A 22100-nucleotide genomic window follows, 5' to 3' on the forward strand; every position below is an offset into this window, starting at 1 on the left:
ATGGGATGTGGAATTAAAATGTGTGGCCACTGAGAAATCCTGCTTTCTCTGGCGGACAGAGCGCAGATGTTCAGCAAAGTGGTCTCCCAGTCTGCGTCGGGTCTCGCCAATATATCAAAGGCCACATCAGGAGCACCGGACGCAGTATATCACCCCAGTCGACTCACAGGTGAAGTGTTGCCTCACCTGGAAGGACTGTTTGGGGCCCTGAATGGTGGTAAGGGAGGAAGTGTAAGGGCATGTGTAGCACTTGTTCCGCTTACACGGATAAGTGCCAGGAGGGAGATCAGTGGGGAGGGATGGGGGAGACGAATGGACAAGGGAGTTGTGTAGGGAGCAATCCCTGCGGAATGCAGGGGGGGCGGGGAGGGAAAGATGTGCTTAGTGGTGGGATCCCATTGGAGGTGGTGGAAGTTACGGAGAATAATATGTTGGACCCGGAGGCTGGTGGGGTGGTAGGTGAGGACCAGGGAAACCCTATTCCTAGTGGGGTGGCGGGAGGATGGAGTGAGAGCAGATGTACGTGAAATGGGGGAGATGCGTTTAAGAGCAGAGTTGATAGTGGAGGAAGGGAAGCCCCTTTCTTTAAAAAAGGAAGACATCTCCCTCGTCCTAGAATGAAAAGCCTCATCCTGAGAGCAGATGCGGCGGAGATGGAGGAATTGCGAGAAGGGGATGGCGTTTTTGCAAGAGACAGGGTGAGAAGAGGAATAGTCCAGATAGCTGTGAGAGTCAGTAGGCTTATAGTAGAATATTCCAGTTAGCTGTGCGAGTCAGTAGGCTTATAGTAGAAATAGTCCAGATAGCTGTGAGAGTCAGTAGGCTTATAGTAGAGTGCTATACAACGGGATCCCACCACTAAGCACACCTTTCCCTCCCCCCCCCTCTGCATTCTGCAGGGATCGCTCCCTACACAACTCCCTTGTCCATTCGTCTCCCCCATCCCTCCCCACTGATCTCCCTCCTGGCACTTAACCGTGTAAGCGGAACAAGTGCTACACATGCCCTTACACTTCCTCCCTTACCACCATTCAGGGCCCCAAACAGTCCTTCCAGGTGAGGCAACACTTCACCTGTGAGTCGACTGGGGTGATATACTGTGTCCGGTGCTCCCGATGTGGCCTTTTATATATTGGCGAGACCCGACGCAGACTGGGAGACCGCTTTGCTGAACATCTGCGCTCTGTCCGCCAGAGAAGCAGGATCTCCCAGTGGCCACACATTTTAATTCCACATCCCATTCCCATTCTGACATGTCTATCCACGGCCTCCTCTACTGTAAAGATGAAGCCACACTCAGGTTGGAGGAACAACACCTTATATTCCGTCTGGGTACCCTCCAACCTGATGGCATGAACATCGTCTTCTCTAACTTCCGCTAGGCCCCACCTCCCCCTCGTACCCCATGTGTTACTTATTTTTATGCACACATTCTTTCTCTCACTCTCCTTTTTCTCCCTCTGTCCCTCTGAATATACCTCTTGCCCATGCTCTGGGTCCCCCCCTCCCACCTTGTCTTTCTTCCCGGACCTCCTGTCCCATGATCCTCTCGTATCCCCTTTTGCCTATCACCTATTGCCTATCAAGCTCTTGGCTCCATCCCTCCCCCTCCTGTCTTCTCCTATCATTTTGGATCTCCCCCTCCCCCTCCAACTTTCAAATCCCTTACTCACTCTTCCTTCAGTTAGTCCTAACGAAGGGTCTCGGCCTGAAACGTCGACTGCGCCTCTTCCTATAGATGCTGCCTGGTCTGCTGCGTTCACCAGCAACTTTGATGTGTGTTGCTTGAATTTCCAGCATCTGCAGAATTCCTGTTGTTTGCGTTTAAATTCACTAGGTTCAAATGAATTGAGAAATAAATGCAAGACCAGTCCTATATATCCCACAGATTCCCATTTCCCACAAACTTAGAGGGAACACAAAATATTTTACAGACGCTGAATATCCAGAGCAAGTAACACAAAATGCTTGAGGAATTCAGCAGGTCAGGCAGCTTCTAAGGAAATGAATACACAGTCAACATTTCAAGCTGCGACCCTTCATCTAGACTGAAAAGTAAGACCCATAATCGGAAGAGGGCAAGGAGTACAATCTAGAATGTGATAGGTGAAGCCAGGTGGGTGCAGGAAGGGGTGCGAGGGGGGGGGGGATGAAGTAACATGCTGGGAGGTGATGGGTGAAAAAGTACAGGGCTGAAGTTAGAGGGAACACTACTTCTATTCTGCAACCAGAAGTCTATTTCTGTTCAGTAGCTTGAGAAAAGAAGTACTTCTATTGATGGTTTTACAAATAATAACTATTTATTCATGATAAATATCTGAAATATGATTCATTGACTATATTATTTGTTCAAACATATGTTTGATATCCAGTGGTATTTCATGTTATTGGATTGCAATTAATTCTATATTTTTCTTCCATCACTTGTTCAAATTAAACATATTTGAATCAATTTATTTGCAGGAAAATTAAGCACAAATACAGTATGTGTTCAAATTTTCTCAAGGTAAATTTACACACTTCCCAGAATTTTGATAGGAAATCAGTTTTAAATCTGATTTTCATATATCTGTCATGAGCTCTGCAGCTTGTCATAGAGCATTCAGCTTCTAGGGATTTTGAGCATCTGTACTTACTAATCAATATCTTAACTAAGAGTCGTTAAGCATTTGTATTTTCACTTTAATCTTATTAAGTTAATTGTGGCTGGCATATGTTTACTGCATTCTATGATTATTTAAAGAGGTCTCCCATTCAGTGCCTTAGTGGGGGTCATTGTGTTGAAGAGGATAAATTTCCTTGTGGTGTTGCTCATTTGTGGCTCTGTTGGTATTCTACTGTCTAACCCAGGGGTCGGCAACCTTTTTGTCTCTGTGGGCCGGATTGCGTATTAATGAGCGGACAGTGGGCCAGATAAATGCCATAAAAAACTTGAAATGTGGGAAATATCCATTTAAATACATCTAGTTATGTTTTGCCTCAAATTAATGAATAACACATGCTAGAAAATCATTTGTGCTTAACCAAGGATGCCAACTAGTAATCAAAGAACTCAGTTTAGTTTTTCTGTCCCGCCATTGCTGGTGCACCATCAGTCGTGATGCCAATCAGCTTCGACACATTAAGTTTCATTTCTGACATTATTTTCAGCAAAGCTTCAAAACTGTCTGCTCCAGTAACTGTGCCCTTCATAGGAATTAAAACTTTTCAAAAATTTGAAAAGTTGAGGTCACTCCTCGCATAAACACTACAAGCTGAGCAGTGTCTCTCAAGTCTGTACTCTCATCAAGCGCAATTGAAAAAAAATGCAATTTGTTGCAGGCATCCCTTAAACAACTTTTAACATCTGCTGACATTTCTTCAACTCGCCGTGTGACCATTCTTGCTGACAGGCTGATAGATGCAAATAAAGATTTCTTTTCAGGACAAACAATATCCACCACTGCTAGTAAACATTCTTTGACAAACTCTCCATTTGTAAAAGGCTTTATCTTTTCTGCAATACGTTTTGAGACTTCGTAGCAGGCACGGGTATTTTCTTCATTTTCACGGCTTTTTTGGCACTCAGCATCTACCTTCCTGCGTTTTGCATTCATTGCCATTAGAATTTTTTTCTTTGATTTTATTTCGAAACGCGAGTTATTCAACAAGTATCGTAGCACATGTAAATATCTGAATATTTAGCGTGGATTTTTTGTTAAAATACAGTGACTCTGTTTCTGTTTACAAATTTGAACGATCCCATCTGAAAACCTGCACTTGCACAGAGAGTATCTAATACATATTAATAAGGTAGGCTGCCTTCCCGTCATTCGTATATACCAGTGTTTGGTTTGGAACAAAACGGAACCTGGGGCCAGTGTAACAAGACACCATGCACGTCCATCAGTGTGGTCACGTGAAACACTCAGAGTAAGGAAAAATCACTCACGGGCCGGTCAAAATAGCTTTGCTTACCCCTGGTCTAACCTCTTGTTTCTGTCTCTTCCAGGTATTTCTGCCAATCCCCTGCCGCTGGTTTGAGTTGTGAGCCTGCTGTCTGCAGCTCCTGAGTTGAGTAGGTGCCAGTGATCTCTGTGACAAAGCAAGCCTGCTGTTCCTCTGCACCTGGGTCCAGTCCTTCAAGAGTGCACCTTGACAGAATGACCCACTCTACACCCCATGGACCCAGGGAAGGGTCCGAGCTTTTCCAGTCTTTATTTAGGATTTTTTTCCCCTGAGGTTTTCTGTGTCAACAAGGTTTGTATGATTCTCATATTATGTTTTTTTTCCCTGAATTATATGCTATGTTACTAAGTGAAATACAGTGTTTCTTAGACATATAACTTGGAAATATAGCAAGATCATATTTCTGAGCTACATAGTTTTTGAGCTCCATGTTTGCCTTGTATTTTTTTTCAGATCTGCCTCAAGAGTCTTGAGCTCCTAGTCTACCTTGTGTATTTCAGCCCTGCCTTGGGCCCATCACAGCAGTTCTGGATTCTCCAGTGCTGCCTCTAGCTCCAGATCTGTCTTGTGTTTTTTCAGACCTGACTCAAGAGCTCCCTGGGCTGTCAAGGTCCTGGCCTTGGAGATGGAGGGACTGCCGTGAACCCTGTGGCTTGCCATAGAGTGAGTTTCTAGGGTTTTTGAGCACCTGATTTTACTAATCAATATCTTAACTAGAGTTGATAAGCCTTTGTTTTTGGCTTAATCTTGTTAAGTTAATTGTGGCTGTTTCCTGCATTTTATCTTTATTTAAAGAGGTCTCCCATTCAGCACCTTAGTGGGGAAGTTACTTTGTCGGAGATGATTAATTACCTATGATGTTGCTCTTCCAAGGCTCTAATTCTGATGTATAACCTCTTGATTTCCTTCTCTTCCTGGGGTTTCCACTGTTCCTCTGCACCTGGGTCCAGTCCTGTGAGAGTGCACCATGACAATGTCAAGCTTAGGAGTCTCTAGGCTATATCTATGATCCTGAATTTCTTCATATTTGATGATAACACAAACATAAGAAATAAGAGAAGCAGTAGACTATTTGGCCCCTTACAATGAATAGCAGAAGTTGTAAATGCAGGTTTGATTTCAACATTTAAGAGAAACTTGGATAGGTATATGAATGGTGGTGGGGGGGGGCGCGGCGTGTTGGTATGGAGGGCTAAAGTCCAGATGCAGGTCGCAGATGAACTGTTCAGCATGAACTAGATAGACTGAAGGGCCTGTTTGTGCTGTTGTATTCTATACAGCTATAACATCTGAACTGCCATTGTTCTGAATCCTGACCTCCTAATTTGAGGTTTGTCCATTGGGTAACCATAAGGCATACATACAAGATCAATCGTCTTTTTTTAAATGTGATCACCTCTCCTAATTTCAACAGGGTATGTTCCCAGTTTGTTTAATCCATCTACATGCAATAAACCATTATTCCAGGAATCAATTGACTCTTTAATGACAACAGCATGTGCCAAATGTTTATGAATTTGTCTCTAGCTTACAGTGGATTGAAGCCAAAACCATACTAAGTACATGCAATGCTTGTTTGATCAACTGCTCCAGATCTGAGTAATGCTGTAAAACTGCACTTAGCTGGAGAACAAGAGGGATGGACGTTTGTCTTTGGTCATATGCACTAAACTGAGATCTATTAGTGGATTTGTACACCAAAATATGATTCTATTGAATGCAATGGACTTTCAAAAGCAGAATACCATTCATAGTCCCAGCTATATTGCTGTTAGCTCATGTGTCCAAGGACAAATTGATATCTCAAATCACCTACATTTATGCTTGTTCCAAAAATGAGGAACAGTGATTAACTCACACTGACCTGAATGTATTTCTATGTTGCATTGATTGTTCTATTTATTATAAATTACTGTGATTGAACATTTAGATGGAAACATAACAAAGATTTTTACTCTTCATATGTGAAGGATGTAAGAAATGGTTAATTCTAATTCTATACAACCTGAAATTTTTACTCTTCAGACATCCATGAAACAAGAGACCCCATAGAATGAATGATCAAACATCAAAGCCCAGAAGCCTCTCTTCTCCCAGCCTTCACACAAGCAGCAGTAACCACCATACTTCCCCCCCACCCCCACCTCACCATGCAAGTAACAGCAAAAGTGACCAAAGAGACCTTGACCCAGAATCCCTCAAAACTACAGGCCACAACCCAGCACTTCATTACCTCAGACTGGCTCTCTATCGTCATCGAAGGAGAGAGATCGCTCCTGCAACAACAGTAATAGAGACTAGCAACTCACTGTTCTGCTGTTACAATCTTCTGTGTTACTGCTCCAAGCCATTCCCCCCTTGCATTTCTCCTCCCCTCCCCCTGCCCCATCTTGAGGACCGACAGGATCCCACTCTTTCAAAAGAGAGAGGATCACTCGACTACAGAGGCCGCCTTCTGCCAGTAACCAGCGATTAGCAAATGCACTGACTACGATCTTCATGTTTCAGTTTCCAATGACGCTTCAATCAGCGAAATTGGTGAGGAACCAAATCATCCAGAAGGCCACTCCCCAGCTTCCAACCTCCCTGCCTCGAGTGCGCATGTCTTCCAGGCCGTTCCTGAAGATAGCGAAGTGCTAGACCATTAGCCTACTGCTTGCGAAGAACCCTAGTCTAAACTGTAGATCAGAGACTCCAACAGGACCTCAACCACCTTGAAAGAAAAGAAAAGACATGAGAGAAGTATAAGCTGCTTCATGGATTAACTGGAAGAAGTTGCTTGGGTCTGCAATAAAAAATGTTGGCACCATCTTTCCATGCTCCTCCTCCAGTATCTTATGTAATTGTGCCATAGTAAATAGGAACTTCTGCTGCTAAAGAGAAACATGGCATTGAGTGGAAAGGGAGAAACCTTGAGTCTTAGTGTAGTGTTTGATCTGGATGGTGTGGATTTGTGAAGGTTTATTTGAGAGGAAGGGATGTATTCCTGTTTCTTCTGTCCAACAAGCAATGCTTTAACATAGAGCTCTTGAACTGTTATAGCCACCAACTATTAAACTTGCATCAGTTACCCAACCACACTGTGGGAATCTGATTTAAGTGTTAATGAAGGTGCTTGCAAGCATGTCATGCAACCTTTTATGAAATGGTTGTAGCTGTGCATAGCGCTGGATGGAGGATACTTTGGTGTTTTCCTTCCCCTCTTATACTCCCCTTCCACCTGTCTCCCTAAAGGCTAAGTATCAACGTCTATATAATGGTATTTAAAACAAAACATTTCTACTATAAGAACAATGAATGCGATTGGATAAAGAATGGATAATTAGAATGCTAGGTAGTTGGAATATGGTTCCTTGCAATAATTATTGCAGAGTATTTCGTGAAATCTCAAATAAATAATCCCCTGCCACTTTTTTCCTGACAATTATATATTACAGATGGAGGCAGATATAATTGACACTGGAAGAATGTACAGAAATCAAAACACTGCTGAACCAAATTATCAGCTGTTGGCCTGCATGCTACTGTCATTCTCACATTTGAATGTAGAATTAAAGTAATACCAGCCTATTTGAATCCTGCATCCAAGTTCAACTGATATTTTAGGCTAGATGTATGCGAATTGTTTTCAAAACCATAGCTTGTGAACAGCTCCCAAATGCACAGATGGTCACTGACCGACAAAGAAACGGGCTATTAACATAGAGGAAACAGGTGTTTATTTCTGCACCCCACAAATCAACGCCAATGTTCATATAACAAATTCAAAGAAGAAAAGATAACACAGATGTACTTTAATACCAATTTATCACTAGCAAATTTATGGGCAGAATAAATTGTGTGGCTTGGAAATATGGAGGCCTCCCTTGCACAAACTGTTGCTGACAGAAGAATAGAGTAATTTTGAGGAATAAGTGGGCATGCATCAGCCATACATTTACTGATTTTTCAAAATCTTGTTTTTTCATAATCACTCATTCTCCCAATGTTCATTTTTTAGGATTATCCAAACTGCAGCTTGCTGCATGAGTCACTATAATTTTGGTTTCAACACAATTAAGTAATGACACTTTTGAAAAAAGCTGTAAATCCAATAGCTAGAGCAGAGAAGCTGAACTGAAATGGTTAGAAATTTGGTCAGAGTAATACCCAATCTAAGGGTGGAATTGACAATTCGCACATTAATTTCTATAGCAAACAAATGTCACTTGGGGTGGCGCCAATTAAGTGCAGCTGTGAAGGGAACCATCAAATATTTCTGTTTAGGACTTCTACACCTGAGATCCACAGCACAGTTGGTAAGTAACACAATTTTAAGACATTAAAAAAAATGCATTGATCGTCAAAATTGATGGACCCTGGACTGCAGACTTGGGTCACGAGCGCAGTTTCCTTTTAAGTAAAAGGAAACAAAGAAAGCAAGCCAATCAGCAAGTACAATTGAAATGCAGAACACTTAGACCCCCCACTCCCTACTATCCTGCTGGCGAATGTACAGTCTCTAGAAAATAGAATTGAAGACCTCAGTACAAGATTGTAGTATCAGAGGGATATCAGGATTGCTGTGCACTTTGCTTCATGGAAACGTGGTTCACCTCACCATTTTGGATGCAGTGCTGCAGCCCAAGGGCTTCACCATCCACTGCAAAGATAAGACAGCCGGGTCTTTTATAGGTAGAGAAGGCAGAGGATGCTTCATGAGTAAGACATCGTGGTGCACATAGATGGTAGTTCTGTTTCATCCTGCTTGCCCGATCTGGAATGTCTATTGGCCAAGTATCATCCATTCTATCTGCAAAAGGAGCTTTCTGCCATCATCCTGGTAGCAGTGTACATTTTGTCTCAGGCCCATGTTAGGCAGGCACTGGACGAGCTGAGTACCATGATCAGCAGTCACAAAACAGTGCATTCTGATTCCTTTCCTATCATTGTGGGGGGCTTCAAGCAAGCCAGTCTGAAGAAGTCTCTGACCAACTACTGCCACCATATCACCTGTGGAACCAGAGGAGCCAACACACTTGACACTGCTACACCACCATTAAGAATGCATACTGTGCCATTCCAGCCTTCACGTTGTAAAGCCCAATCACCTGGCTGTACTTCTACACCCGGCATATTGGCAGAAGCTAAAGACCACAGCGCCATTGGTGAACACCAAAAAGACATGGTCAAGGGAGGCAGAGGACCACTTACAGGACTGCTGTGAGCCAGTGGACTGAATGAAATTCAGGGTTTTATCTTCAAATCTGAAGGACTATGTCACAGTTGTCACTGACTTCATCAAGATCTGTGTGGATGAGTGTGTGTCTTTGAGAACATACTGGACATACTATAATGTGGAAGGTTAACTTATTTGCTGATTGAACATTGTTCTGAAAGTTGCTTCCACTGTGCTGGTTAATGATGGACCTGCTTGAGGTATGTAGCCATCTTCCCGTTGGTTAGCTCCTGTGCCCTACAGTTCTGGTTTCTGGTCCTAAATCACATGCTGGGGTACCTGTAGCTGGTTTACGATCTTCAGGTGTATAAAGGTGAATGCATGTGTCCTCTTTCTCTGGACTCCAAGCTGTGGGTGGCAGGCAGCACTGGAGAAGCCATTTGGTAGTTGTGTTACAGGTAACAGAAAGAGGAGCTCATGTTTCAAGTGCACACCTAGTTGAGCACTTGTTTATTACTTGTTTAATCTGGTTGTGTAACTTGGACAGATTTACCAAGTGTATTGAATTAGTGTTTAGTGTTGGAACATCTATAGCTTGAGTGACTTGCAGTGCTTGTGTGACTTCCATTGAGTAAGGTGTTTTGTTGCTTGCTGTGAATAATCGGTTGCTGCACTTACCGACAATTAGTGTCTGCTGTTTCATTTACTGAACCCGTGAATCTGCTTCCATACAACAAGAAAGTAGATTTGGCTGTGCAAGTGTGCCAGTGATAGAGTGGGGAGGCTTTGACTTAACAGACAGAAGCAAAGTTAAGAAGAATAAACTTTTTTTTAGTACCGAGTAGTCAGGATCGAATGATCCTCCTGTCAGATGTGGGAATCCAGGATACCTGATGACTATATCTGCGGGAAGTGCACCTAACTTCAGCACCTGACTCACTGTGTCAACGAGTTGGATGTACTCAGGATCACTTGGGAGGATGAAGATATTTTAGATGAGACTTCTGTAAAAATTGGTCACATCCAGAATAAAGGCTTCAGACAGTAGATGGTGACCACCAGGAGAGGTAAGGGGATTAGAAAGTCAGTGCAGAATTCCCCATGGCCATTCACCTTAGCAACAAGTATACCTCTTTGGACACTGTCGGACTGGATGACTGATCAGAGCACAACAGTAGCAGCCAGGCTGGTGGCACTGTAGCTGGCTCTGAGGCTTAACAGGGAAGGGTAGATTTAGGCAGTGCAGTAGTTATAGGGGAATCAATAGTTAGAGGGACAGAAACGATATTCTGTGGCTGCAGAAAAGACACCAGGATGGTCCGTTGCCTCCTGGGTGCTAGCATCCCGGATGTATCCGAGTGGCTGCAAGATGTTCTCAAGGAGGAGGGTGGAGCTTACGATGATGGCAGACAATGGCGACTCCTTTGCTTGTATCTTCAGAAACAGCCCTATTTCTATCTTTAATATCTCTTTTTTCCTTTTCAGGGTTACGTTGAAGACCCAGACCTGGAGTTACACACTGACTTTGGTTCTTTAGGGAAATGGGACCGGCTCTCAAGGCCTCGCGACTGCCATTTTTTGATATGCCAAGGACGAGGCCTAGAAGACTAGCGCACCTTCAGGGTGGGGTTGGATTTTCGTGGCTCTGGAGGTGGGTGGATTCAAGGTCAGTGCTGCAGCAGAAAACTCGTGTGTCTTGGGAGACGGAAGATCATAAGCGGTGCCCAGAGATCCGAGATCTTTGGGCGCAGAGCTGGGAAAAAGCGATGCAACAGACTTTTAACACCATAAGTTAGTGAGTTGTTTGTTTTGTCTCCCCTCTTGCTATGAAATGGGGACATCTTTTTTCCCTTATTAGGGAGGGACAGAGCCTGTGGTATGTTGAATTACCGGGGAACGAGTAATCTTTGGGATAGTGCAAGTCTGTGTCTTTATTGTTGCTTTGCTGCATACTTGAGTGCTTGGTGGAGGGTGCAGATGCTTTTTTGCTGGTGGGGGAGGGTGTCATCGCTTTGCTGCTGCTTGTGCATGGGAGGGGATGTTGGAGGGGGCTTTGGGGTTCTAACATTTAACTCTCATTCATCCTTTGGGGCACTCCTCTGTTTTCGTGGTTGTTTACAAAGAAAAAGAATATCAGGATGTATATTGTATACATTTCTCTGACATTAAATTGAACCTATTGAACAGCCAGGGGTCATACTGCATATAAACACCAATGAATAGGCAGAAGAGGGGAAGATGTACTATGCAGTGAGTATATACAGTAAGAAAAGAGGATGAAGAGAAGGACCTCCAAGGTAGTAATCTCCATATTACTCCCAGTGCCACAGGCCAATGCATGTAGGAATGGGATGATAGCACAGATGAATGAGTGGCTGAGGAGATGGTGCAAGGGACAGGATTTCAGGTTCTTGGATCACTGGAACCTTTTCTGAGGAAGGAGTGGCCTGTACAAGAGGGGCAGGTTGCACCTGTTTGGAGGGGAACCAACATCCTGGCTGGGAGGTTTGCTAAAGCTATTTGAAAGAGTTTAGACTAGTTTTGCAGGGTTTGGAAAGATGGAGCACCAGGTCTATAAGGGAAGGATCGGACTGGAAGGTAGATATCAGGGAAAGTATTGAAAGGCAAAATTGAAATAACAGGTGTGATGTGTTGGATAGTTTGAAAGGTGTATATTTGAATGCTAAGAGTATTATGGGTAAGGGTGATGAAACTACAAAGTTCTAGCTGTTACTGAAAATGGTTGAGAAAGGGGCATGAATGGGTGATTGATGTTCCAGGTTTTCAAATTTTAATAAAAGATTGAGGAGAACGTAAAAGTGGGAGGGGAGTGGTTAGTTCCACTACTAATCAGGGACAATATCATAGCTACACTCAGGGGAGATATAATGGAGACAGAGTGCATTTGGGTTGAACTCAGGAATAGGAAGGGTGCAATCACACCCCCCCCCCCCCCAATAGCCATTGGCCATTGAGGAACCGATACGAAATCAAATTAAGGAAATGTGTAAAAGCAATAAGGTTGTTGTCATGGGGGATTTCAACTTCCCTAATGTAAACTGAGACCTCCTTAGTGCAAAGGGTTTAGATGGGGCAGAATGTGCAAAGTATATTGGATTAGATTAGATTATGAAGACCTCAGTCTTCGTTTATTGTCATTTAGTAACGCATGCATTAAGAAATGATACAATGTTCCTCCAGTATGATATCACAGAAACACAAGACAGACCAAGACTAAAACAGACAAAAACCACATAATCATAACATAAAGTTACAACAGTGCAAAGCAATACTATAATTTGATAAAGAACAGACCATGGGCACGGTAAAAAAAAGTCTCAAAGTCCCGATAGCCCCATTATCTCACGCAGACAGTAGAAAGAAGAAAAACTCTCCCTGCCATAAATCTCCAGCACTGCAAACTTGCCGATGCAGCACGCTGGAAGCACCTGACCACAGCCGACTCTGAATCCGTCCGAAAACTTCGAGCATCTGACCAGCTGAGCACCAAGCACCATCTCTGCCGAGCGCTTCGACCTCGGCCCCGGCCACCAAGCAACAGGCAAAACCGAGGATTCAGGGCCTTCCCCTCTGGAAATTCTGGATCGTACAGTAGCAGCGGCAGTGAAACAGGCATTCCAGAAGTTTCACCAGATGTTCCTCCGTGCTTCTCACGTCTGTCTCCATCAAATCAGGATTGTGCACAGCTTCCTACTTAACAAATAACAGATATTCATTCTGGAGTGGCCACTGCGCGCTGTGTCGCGCCACCATCTTCTCTTAGGAAGGCAATACCAGGAAGATATCTTAAATTAATATGTGAATGGTCCAATGAGAGAAGGGGCCGTACTAGACCTGGCATTAGGTAATGAGCCTGGCCAGGTGACTGACCTTTCAGTGGGTGAACAGTTAGGGAACAATGGCCACAACTCCTTAACTTTCATGATTGCTGTAAATAAAGATAACTTTGGTCCTTGCAGGAGAGCTTTAAATTGGAGTAAGGCAAATTATGAGGACATCAGGCAGGAACTAAGTAGAATTAATTGGGAACACCTTTTTCTGGCAAGTCCACATCAGACATGTGGATGGTACTTAAAGATCATTTGCAGTGAGTACAGGAAAGCTATGTTCCTGTCAGGAGCAAGGACGGGTATGGAAAGATAAGACAACCTTGGGTGTCGAAAGAGGTGATGAATTTAGTCAAGAAGAAAAAGGAAAAGTATGTAAAGCTTCGGAAGTTAGGATCTATCAAAGCCCTTGTGAAGTATAAAGAAGCCAGAAAAGGATTAAAAAAGGGAATTAGGAAAGTCAGGAGAGGTCATGTAAAGTCCGTGGCAAGTGGGATTAAGGTGAACCCAAGACATTCTATGCAAACATCAGGAGCAAAGGGATAACTAAGGAAAAGGTGGGACCACTCTATGATAAAGGAGGGAACATTTGATTGGATACGGAGAATGTGAGCGAGGTACTTAATGAGTACTTTGCTTCAGTATTTACCAAGGAAAAGGATTAGGAGGACCAGCAGATCAGTGCGGAGTGTATGAATATATTAGGGTGTTTAGAGGTCAAGGAGGAGCAAGTGTTGGGCCTACTAATGAGCATCGAGGTGGATAAATCCCCAGATTATTGAATGAGGCAGGAGATAAGATTGCTGAGGCAGTATCTTTGTGTCCATTTTAGCCACAGGTGAGGTCCCAGAGGACTGGCTGATGGCTAATGTTATACCTCTATTTAAGAAGGGAACACTGGAAAATCCTGGGAACTATAGACCAGTTAAAGGGAAATTGCTAGAGAAAATTCTTAGGGATAGGATATACAGTGTAAGCATTTGGAAACATAGGGCTTAATTGGGGAGGGGTAGCATGACTTTGAGAGGGGAAGGGTGTGTCATATCAAGTAGAATGAGTTTTTTGACAAGGTGATGAGAGAGGTAGATGAGGGTAGGGCAATGGATGTTGTCTACATGGATTTTAGTAAGGCTTTTGCCAAAGTCCCCCATGGGAGGCAATTCTAGAAGATTAAGATGCATGGGATCCGTGACAAATTGATTGTTTGGATTCCAAACTGGCTTGATCATAGAAGACAGAGGGTAGTGATTGAAAAGATTTATCCAAGCTGGAGGCTTGCAGTTAGTGATGTTCTGCAGGGATCTGTGCTGGGACCTCTGCCATTTGTGATGTACTTAAATGACCTGGATGAAAATGTAGATGAGCAGATTAGTAAGTTTGTGGATGATACCAAGATTGGTGGAGTAGTAGATAATGTAGAAGACTGGCAAGGAATACTGCGTGATATAGGTCAGTTGCAGATCTGGGCAGATGGAGATTATCCCAGATAAATGTGACAATGCTGCACCTTGGTAGAGGAAAATGCGAAGAGACTGTACACTATTAAGGGCAAGATCCTTAACAGTGTTGCTGAGCAGAGAGATCTTGGGATCCAAGATCATAGCTCCTTGAACGTAGCTACACAGCTTGATAAGGTGGTTATGTGGACTTTGGGAATGTTTGCTTTTATTAGTCAAGGCATTGAACTGAAAAGTCAGGAGGTTATGTTGCAATTTTATATAACTCTGGTTAGGCCGCATCTGGTATATTGCATACAGTTCTGACTTCCCACTATAGGAAGGATTTTGAGGCTTTGGAGAGGGTGCAGAAGATGTTGACCTGGATGCCGCCTGGTTTACAGGGCATGTGCTCCACTCTTTAAGAAAGGAGAAAGAAGAAAGACAAAAGAAAGGCCATTTCGCCCAAGCTCAGTGGTTGGGAAAATGTTGGAGTCTTTTATTAAGCATGAGGCTTCGAGGCACTTGGAGACTAATGATAAAATAAGTCAAAGTCAGCATGGAGGTGTCTATAAAGGGAAAACTTGCCAGACAAATCTGTCAAAGTTCTTTGAGGAAGTAACAAGCAGGGTGGACAGAGAAGAGGCAGTGGATGTCATTTACTTGAATTTCCAGAAGGCATTTGATAAGGTGCCACACATAAGGCTGCTTAACAAGATGAAATCCTGTGGTGTTACAGGAAAGATATTGGCATGGATAGTGGAATGGCTAATGGGCAGATGGCAGTGAGTGGGAATAAAAGAGGCCTTTTCTGGTTGGCTGCCCATGACTAGTGGTGTTCCTCAGTGGTCAGTATTGGGACCGTGACTTTTCACATTGTCTGTCAATGATTTAATTGAATTGATGGCTTTGTGGCAACATGTGCGGATGATACAAAGATAGGTGGAGGGGTAGGTGGTGCTGAGGAAAGATAGGTAAAGGGGTAGGTGGTGCTGAGGAAAGATAGGTGGAGGGGTAGGTGGTGCTGAGGAAAGATAGGTAAAGGGGTAGGTGGTGCTGAGGAAAGATAGGTGGAGGGGTAGGTCGTGCTGAGGAAGCATTGTAGCAGGACTCAGACAGATTGGAAGAATGGGCAAAAATGTGGCAGATGGAATTCAGTGTTGGGAAATGTATGTAAATGCATTTTGGTAAAAGGAACAATAGTGCAGACTATTATCTAAATGGGGAGAAGGTTCCAACATCAGAGGTGCAGAGGGACTTAGGAGTCCTCGTGCAAGACTCCCAGAAGGTTAACTTAAGGTTGAGCCTGTAGTAAAGAAGGCAAATGCAATGTTGCCAGTTATTTCAATGGGAATAGAATATAAATGCAAGGAGATAATACTTAGCCTTTATAAGACACTAGTCAGGCCACACTTAGAATATGGTCATCAGTTTTCGGCCCCATATCTCAGAAGGGATGTGATGTCATTGGAGAGAGTCCAGAGGAGGTTCACGAAGATGATTCCAGGAATGAAGGGGTTAACATATGTGGCGTGATTGGCAGCTTTGGACCTGTACTCACTGGAATTTTGAAGAATGCAGGGGCATCTCATTGAAATCCACCAAATATTGAAAGGACTAGATAGGGAGGATGTGGAGAGGATATTTCCTCTGGTGAGGACACAGCCTCAAAACGGAGGAGCGAACCTTTAGAACAGAGCTAAAGAGGAATTTTTTTTGAACCAGGGAGTAATAAATCTGTAGAATGCTTTGCTACAGACTGCGGTGGAGGCCAAGTCCATGGGTATATTTATGGCAGAAGTTGGTCACTTCCTCATTGGTCAAAGGATATTACAAGAAGGCTGGTGTATGGGGTTGAGTGGGATCCGGGATCAGCCATGATGGAATGGCTGAGCAGACTAGATGGGCTGAATAGCATAATTCTGCTCTTATGTCCTATGGTCATATGGTTAAGTTTTTTACTCAGACAATTGTAGATGCCTGGAATGCGCTACCTGGGTTGGTGGTAGAGGTAAATACATTAGAGGTTTTTAAGAGTCATTTGGATAGCACATGGATGTAAGGAAGATGGAGGCATAAAGACATTGTGTAGGTAGGAGGGATGAGTGTTAGGGTGTTTTTGATTTGCTGTTTAGCTGATTCTGCCCAACGTTGTACTCACTGCATAGAACATCTTCCCCTCTTCTGCCTATTCATTAGTGTCTATATGCAGTATGACCCCTGGCTGTTCAATAGGTTCAAGTTAATGTCAGAGAAATGTATACAATATACATCCTGATATTCTTTTTCTTTGCAAACAACCACGAAAACAGAGGAGTGCCCCAAAGGATGAATGAGAGTTAAATGTTAGAACCCCAAAGCCCCCTCCAACATCCCCTCCCATGCACAAGCAGCAGCAAAGCGATGACACCCTCCCCCACCAGCAAAAAAGCATCTGCACCCTCCACCAAGCACTCAAGTATGCAGCAAAGCAACAATAAAGACACAGACTTGCACTACCCCAAAGATTACTTGTTCCCCGGTAATTCAACATACCACAGGCTCTCTCCCTCCCTAATAAGGGAAAAAAGATGTCCCCATTTCACAGCAAGAGGGGAGACAAAACGAACAACTCACTAATTATGGTGACCCACATTGTGGGTTCTTTTGTTGCACTATTCTATGTAACACATACACAGACCAAAGGCCATGGATGAACCAGGGGATTCGTATTCTGCTTAGGGCTAGATCTGTGGCATTCAGGACCAGTGATCCAGAACTATACAAGAAGTCAAGGTATGACCTTTGGATGGCTATTTTAAGAGCAAAAAAGAATTCTGAATGAAGTTAGAGATGGAATTGGATGAACATCAGCTCTGGTAGAGTTTGCAGGCCATTACTTCGTATAAAGCAAAACTAAAATCATGAATGCCAGTGTTGCTTCACACACAGATGAGCTCAATGCCCCTGATGCACACTTTGAAAGGAAAAATAAAACTACACCTGTACGAATTCCTGCAACAATTGGTGGCCCTGTGATCTCTGTCTTGGAGGCTGACACCTGGACATTTTTTCAAGAGGGTGAACCCTCGCAAGACATCATGCCCTGATGGGTTTACCTGGTAGGGTACTGCAAACCTGTGCCAACTAACTGGCAGGAGTGTTGAAGGCCTTTTTCAATCTCTCACTGTTGCATTTGGAGGCTCCCACATGCTTCAATGGGGTGACAGATATATCCCCAAGAAGAGCAGGGGTGGGCTGCACAATGACTATCACTCAGTTTCACTCACACTTACTATGTGGAAGTGCTTTGGGAGGTAGGTAATGGCCAGAATCAACTCTTGCCTAAGCAAGGTCCTAGACCTGCTGCAATGTGCCAATCTCAGTGATTGGTCTACAGCAGATGCAATCTTACTCACTCTTCACTTGGTCTTGGATCACCTGGGCAATAACAATTGAGGAGAAGAAGATGGCGACGCAGCGCGTGCGGCCATTCCGAATGATATCGATATGTGTAACTAGAGGTGCCGTGCACAATCCGGATTTGATGGGGACAGCCGTGAGAAGCACAGAGGAACATCTGGAGTAACTTCTGAAATGCCTGCTTCGCTGCTGTTGCTACTGTGCGATTGAGAATCTCCGGAGACGAAGGCCCCAAATCCTTGGCTTTGCATATTGCCTGTTGCCAGGGCCGGGGTCGAAGCGCTCGGCAGAGATAGTGCCCGGTGCTCGGTGTTGGGAGGTGGTCGGAGGCTTGGAGTTTTTTGGATGGACTCGGAGTCGGACTGTGGTCGGGTGCTTCCAGGATGCTGCACCGGCAAGTTGACGGCGCTGGAAGTTTACCGTCTGCGTGAGATGATGGGGCTTTCAAGAGACTTTGAGAATTTTATTGTGCCATGGTCTGTTCTTATCAAGTTATGGTATTGTTTTGCACTGTTGTAACTATATGTTATAATTATGTGGTTTTTGTTAGTTTTTAAGTCGGTTTGTCATGTGTTTTCATGATATCATTCTGGAAAAAACATTTTATCATTTCTTAATGCATGCATTACTAAATGACAATAACGGGGGACTGCGTGTCCTCATAATCATAATAATAATAATCAATAACAATACCTATGTCAAGCCGCTGTTTATTGGGGGCAGTTCAGCATTCAACACCGTCATATCCTTCGTACGAATCAACAAGTTCCAAAACCTAGACCTCTGTACCTCCCTCTGCAACTGGATCCCTAACTTCTTCATTGGGAGACCATAGTGCATGGAAATAATATCACCTCCTTGCTGACAATCAACACTGGCCAAACTCAAGGATACATGCTTAGCCCACTGCTCTACTCTCTACGTCCATGACTGTGTGGCTAGACACAATTCAAATGCCATCTAGAAATTTGACAATGACTTATCTATTGTTGGCAGAATTTTAGATGGTGACAACAAGATGTACAGGAGTGAGATACAGTATATCAGCTTGATATCAGTATGACCAAGGAATTGATCGTGGACTTCAGGAAGGGGAAGTTGAGGGAAGACTCACCAGTCCTCATCGAGGGATCAACTGTGAAAAGGGTGATAACTTTTGGTAAGAAGACAGCACAGTCGGGTGCTGCAGCTTTTTCTACAGGGTCAACAGAAGGTTTTATTGTCTTTTGTGAACTTCTTGTTTTACAATCACGAGACCCTGCTGAACATTAAGAGTTAAGGGTACTGCAGGTCTACCCATCAGTATGCTGCTCGTTGACGGAAAGACTGAAGGCGCTGGACTTGCTTCGGATTGTGCTGCTGTCTATGTGGGACAGGTGTTGGAGGAATTGGTTTGCAAAGGCATTGTGCAGCCTAACAGCAAATGGTCGTCTTAATCGCCCTTCTTGTGATCACAAAACCCTTTTGGACATTGTTACTGTGGAATACTGCATGTCAGACCCACTGATTTATTGGTGGACGCCAGGGGCAGACTGTGGGGGAGCTGCATGGCCTCCGTCATGGTGAGAAGTAGACCTCAAGCTGCGGAGTTGCCTGTTTACAGCTGACCGGGGAGAGGCACTGGATTTGGTGTGTTCCTCCGGTGTGCCAGTAGAGATATGGTACAGCATCCAAGCTGGAGTCATTGCTGCCCCCCTGTGTTTGCTCGGCAGAAGACATGCCATATTGTGTTTCACTGCAAACTGTTGCAACATTTGTGAACTCAGGGTCATGTGCTAGATATGCCTTGTGACCATTGGCACTTTGGCCCCGAAGTAATGCTGTTGCATTTGGCTGTATTCATGGGTGTTCATGTATGGTTGAATGACAATTAAACTTGAACAGTTTTATGTTCTTGGGTGTCAACATCTCTGAAGATCTATCCTGGGCCCAACATATTAATGCAATTACAAAGAAGGCACAACAGCAGCTATATTTGATTAGGTGTTTAAGGAGACCTGGTATGTCACCAAAGATTTTTTATATTATGAGAACACTCAGTCCTCTTTTTATTGTCATTTAGAAATGCATACATGCATTAAGAAATGATACAATGTTTCCCCGGAGTGATATAACAGAAAACAGGACAAACCAAAGACTAACACTGACAGAACCTCATAATTATAACATATAGTTACAGCAGTGCAAAGCAATACCATAATTTGATGAAGAGCAAACCATGGGTATGGTAAATAAAGTCTCATAAGTCCCCAAGTCGATCAACTCCCGAGTCCCCGATAGCAGGTGGCAAAGGGAGAAAGTCCCTGCCATAAATCTCCAGGCACTGTCAACTTGCCGATGCCTTGGAAGCAGCCCACCGCAGCCGACACTGAGTCCATCCGTCCAAAAACTTCGAGCTTCCGACCGGCCTCTCCGATACAGCCTCCTGAGCGCCATCCTCTGCCGAGCGCCTTTGACCTCGCCCCGGCCTCTGAAACATGCAAAGCCGAGGATTTCAGGGCCTCCTGCTCCGGAGATTCCGGTTACCACACAGTAGCAGCGGCAGCGAAGCGGGCATTTCAGAAGTTTTCCAGATGTTCCTCCATGCTCTCACGTCTGTCTCCATCAAATCAGAATTGTGCACGGTCCCCGACTTGATATCACCACCAAAGTGGCCGCGCGCGCTGCCGTTGCGCCGCCATCTTCTCCTCCTCCTAGGAGAAATTGCAAATTTCTACAGATGTACTATGGAAAGCATTTTAATTGGTTGCATCACCATCTGGTATGGAGAGACCACTGCAAAAGATTGTAAACAAAAACTACAGATAGTTATAAACTCAGCCAGCTCAATCATAAACACTAACCTCTTCTGCATTGAGGAGATCTTCAAAATCTATTGCCTCAGAAACACCGCATCCATGATTATGGACCCCCATCACCCAGGGCATGCTCTCTTCTCACCATTATTATTGAGGAGGAGGTACAGAAGACTGAAGACACACTCAGCATTTTTGGGAACAGCTTCTTCCCCTCCACCATCTGAATATTTAATTTATTTCAAGTATGTATTCTTGTTGTTATATATAGTTTTTTTGGCACAGTATTGCTGCCACAAAACAACAAATTTCACAACATGCCAGTGATATTAAACCTGATTCTGACTTATTAATGATGAAATGACTATGTAGCTGTTAAATAATAGAACAGAAAAAAAACTTGCATTGCCTCAAAAGCTTGAATCAGTATCTGCAGGATGAGAATTTTGCAATTTTGTCGCCATATCAGATTAAATCCAGGCAAAGAAAATGTTCCGCCTGCTGCATAAATTATGTCCCCTCATTGTTCTTCTCCACCTGCTATTTAGACATGTCAATCACAGGAAGAGAGGAATATCGGGGAAGGATGTGGGGCTGGGGTTACTCTTTGATTCAATAAATACGTTAGCACCTTAATTCTATCTTCATCCCTCTGTTTGATATTCTGATCTCTTTGTTCCAACAGAGCCTGCAAACCTAACCTGTCTGTTACACTTCAAGCTTACTCCCTACAAACAAAAACATGTATTTGGTACAAAAATATTTTCAACACATTAAAATCATTACCTTGATCAAATATTATTTCAATTACTTTGTACGGTCCATTAACAGTTTCAGCTGATTAGTTCAGAAAAGAAAATCTATGAGATGTTTGTTTTTATGTATAATGACACTCTGTTCCTGAATAAGGACTGCCTGCTGACCTTCACACAGTGAAACTGTGAGGTCTTTCTTGTCAGATTTTACTCTACCTGAAGATGCTGAAAAGATGAAGGCTCAAATATAAGCTGGATCATGCAAGGATTGATAGAAAACAATGAATCTGAGATCTTTAACTATTCAGTATGCAGCATTGAAGATAATGATGCAAAAGGAAAGCACAGATAGTTAAGCCTTTTCAAGACAAGCGCTATTTTAATGCTGGGCTCTCATTTCATTATGGACTCCTGTGTAAAGCTGATGGCACAGGAGATGAGACAAGGGAGCTGGAACACCTCAGGCAGCATTCTTCCAAGTTAGCACTCCACTGGCAGCATACAGCTGGAAAACATGGATCAGACAGGAATGTGGCCAGTCAAGTTTCAGGAGCAGTTTAAAGGCTTCTTTACTATTTGAAACTGAATTTGCATTAGATGTTTAATATGCAGATTTAAGCTGATTTAATAAGGAGAATTCAAAAACTAGAGGTGTAAAGGGACTTGAGTGTTCTACTGCAGGACTCCCTAAAAGTTAACTTGCAGGTTGCATTGCTAGTGCGGAAGGCAAATGCAAAGTTAGCATTAATTTTGAGAGG

The 22100-nt window shown here is 43.6% G+C and overlaps 1 long non-coding RNA gene across 1 annotated transcript; it reads left to right on the forward strand.

The window, feature by feature from the left end:
* Nucleotides 1-4019: 4019 nt before the first annotated feature.
* On the forward strand, nt 4020-21379 carry LOC134348915 (uncharacterized). The gene is made up of 4 exons (XR_010018521.1): nt 4020-4239; nt 4402-4611; nt 10592-10772; nt 21273-21379. It is a non-coding gene; the product is annotated as an uncharacterized LOC134348915 (long non-coding RNA).
* The last annotated feature ends 721 nt before the right edge of the window (nt 21380-22100 follow it).

This window comes from Mobula hypostoma, chromosome 7 (assembly GCF_963921235.1).
Source record: "Mobula hypostoma chromosome 7, sMobHyp1.1, whole genome shotgun sequence".
NCBI lineage: Eukaryota > Metazoa > Chordata > Chondrichthyes > Myliobatiformes > Myliobatidae > Mobula > Mobula hypostoma.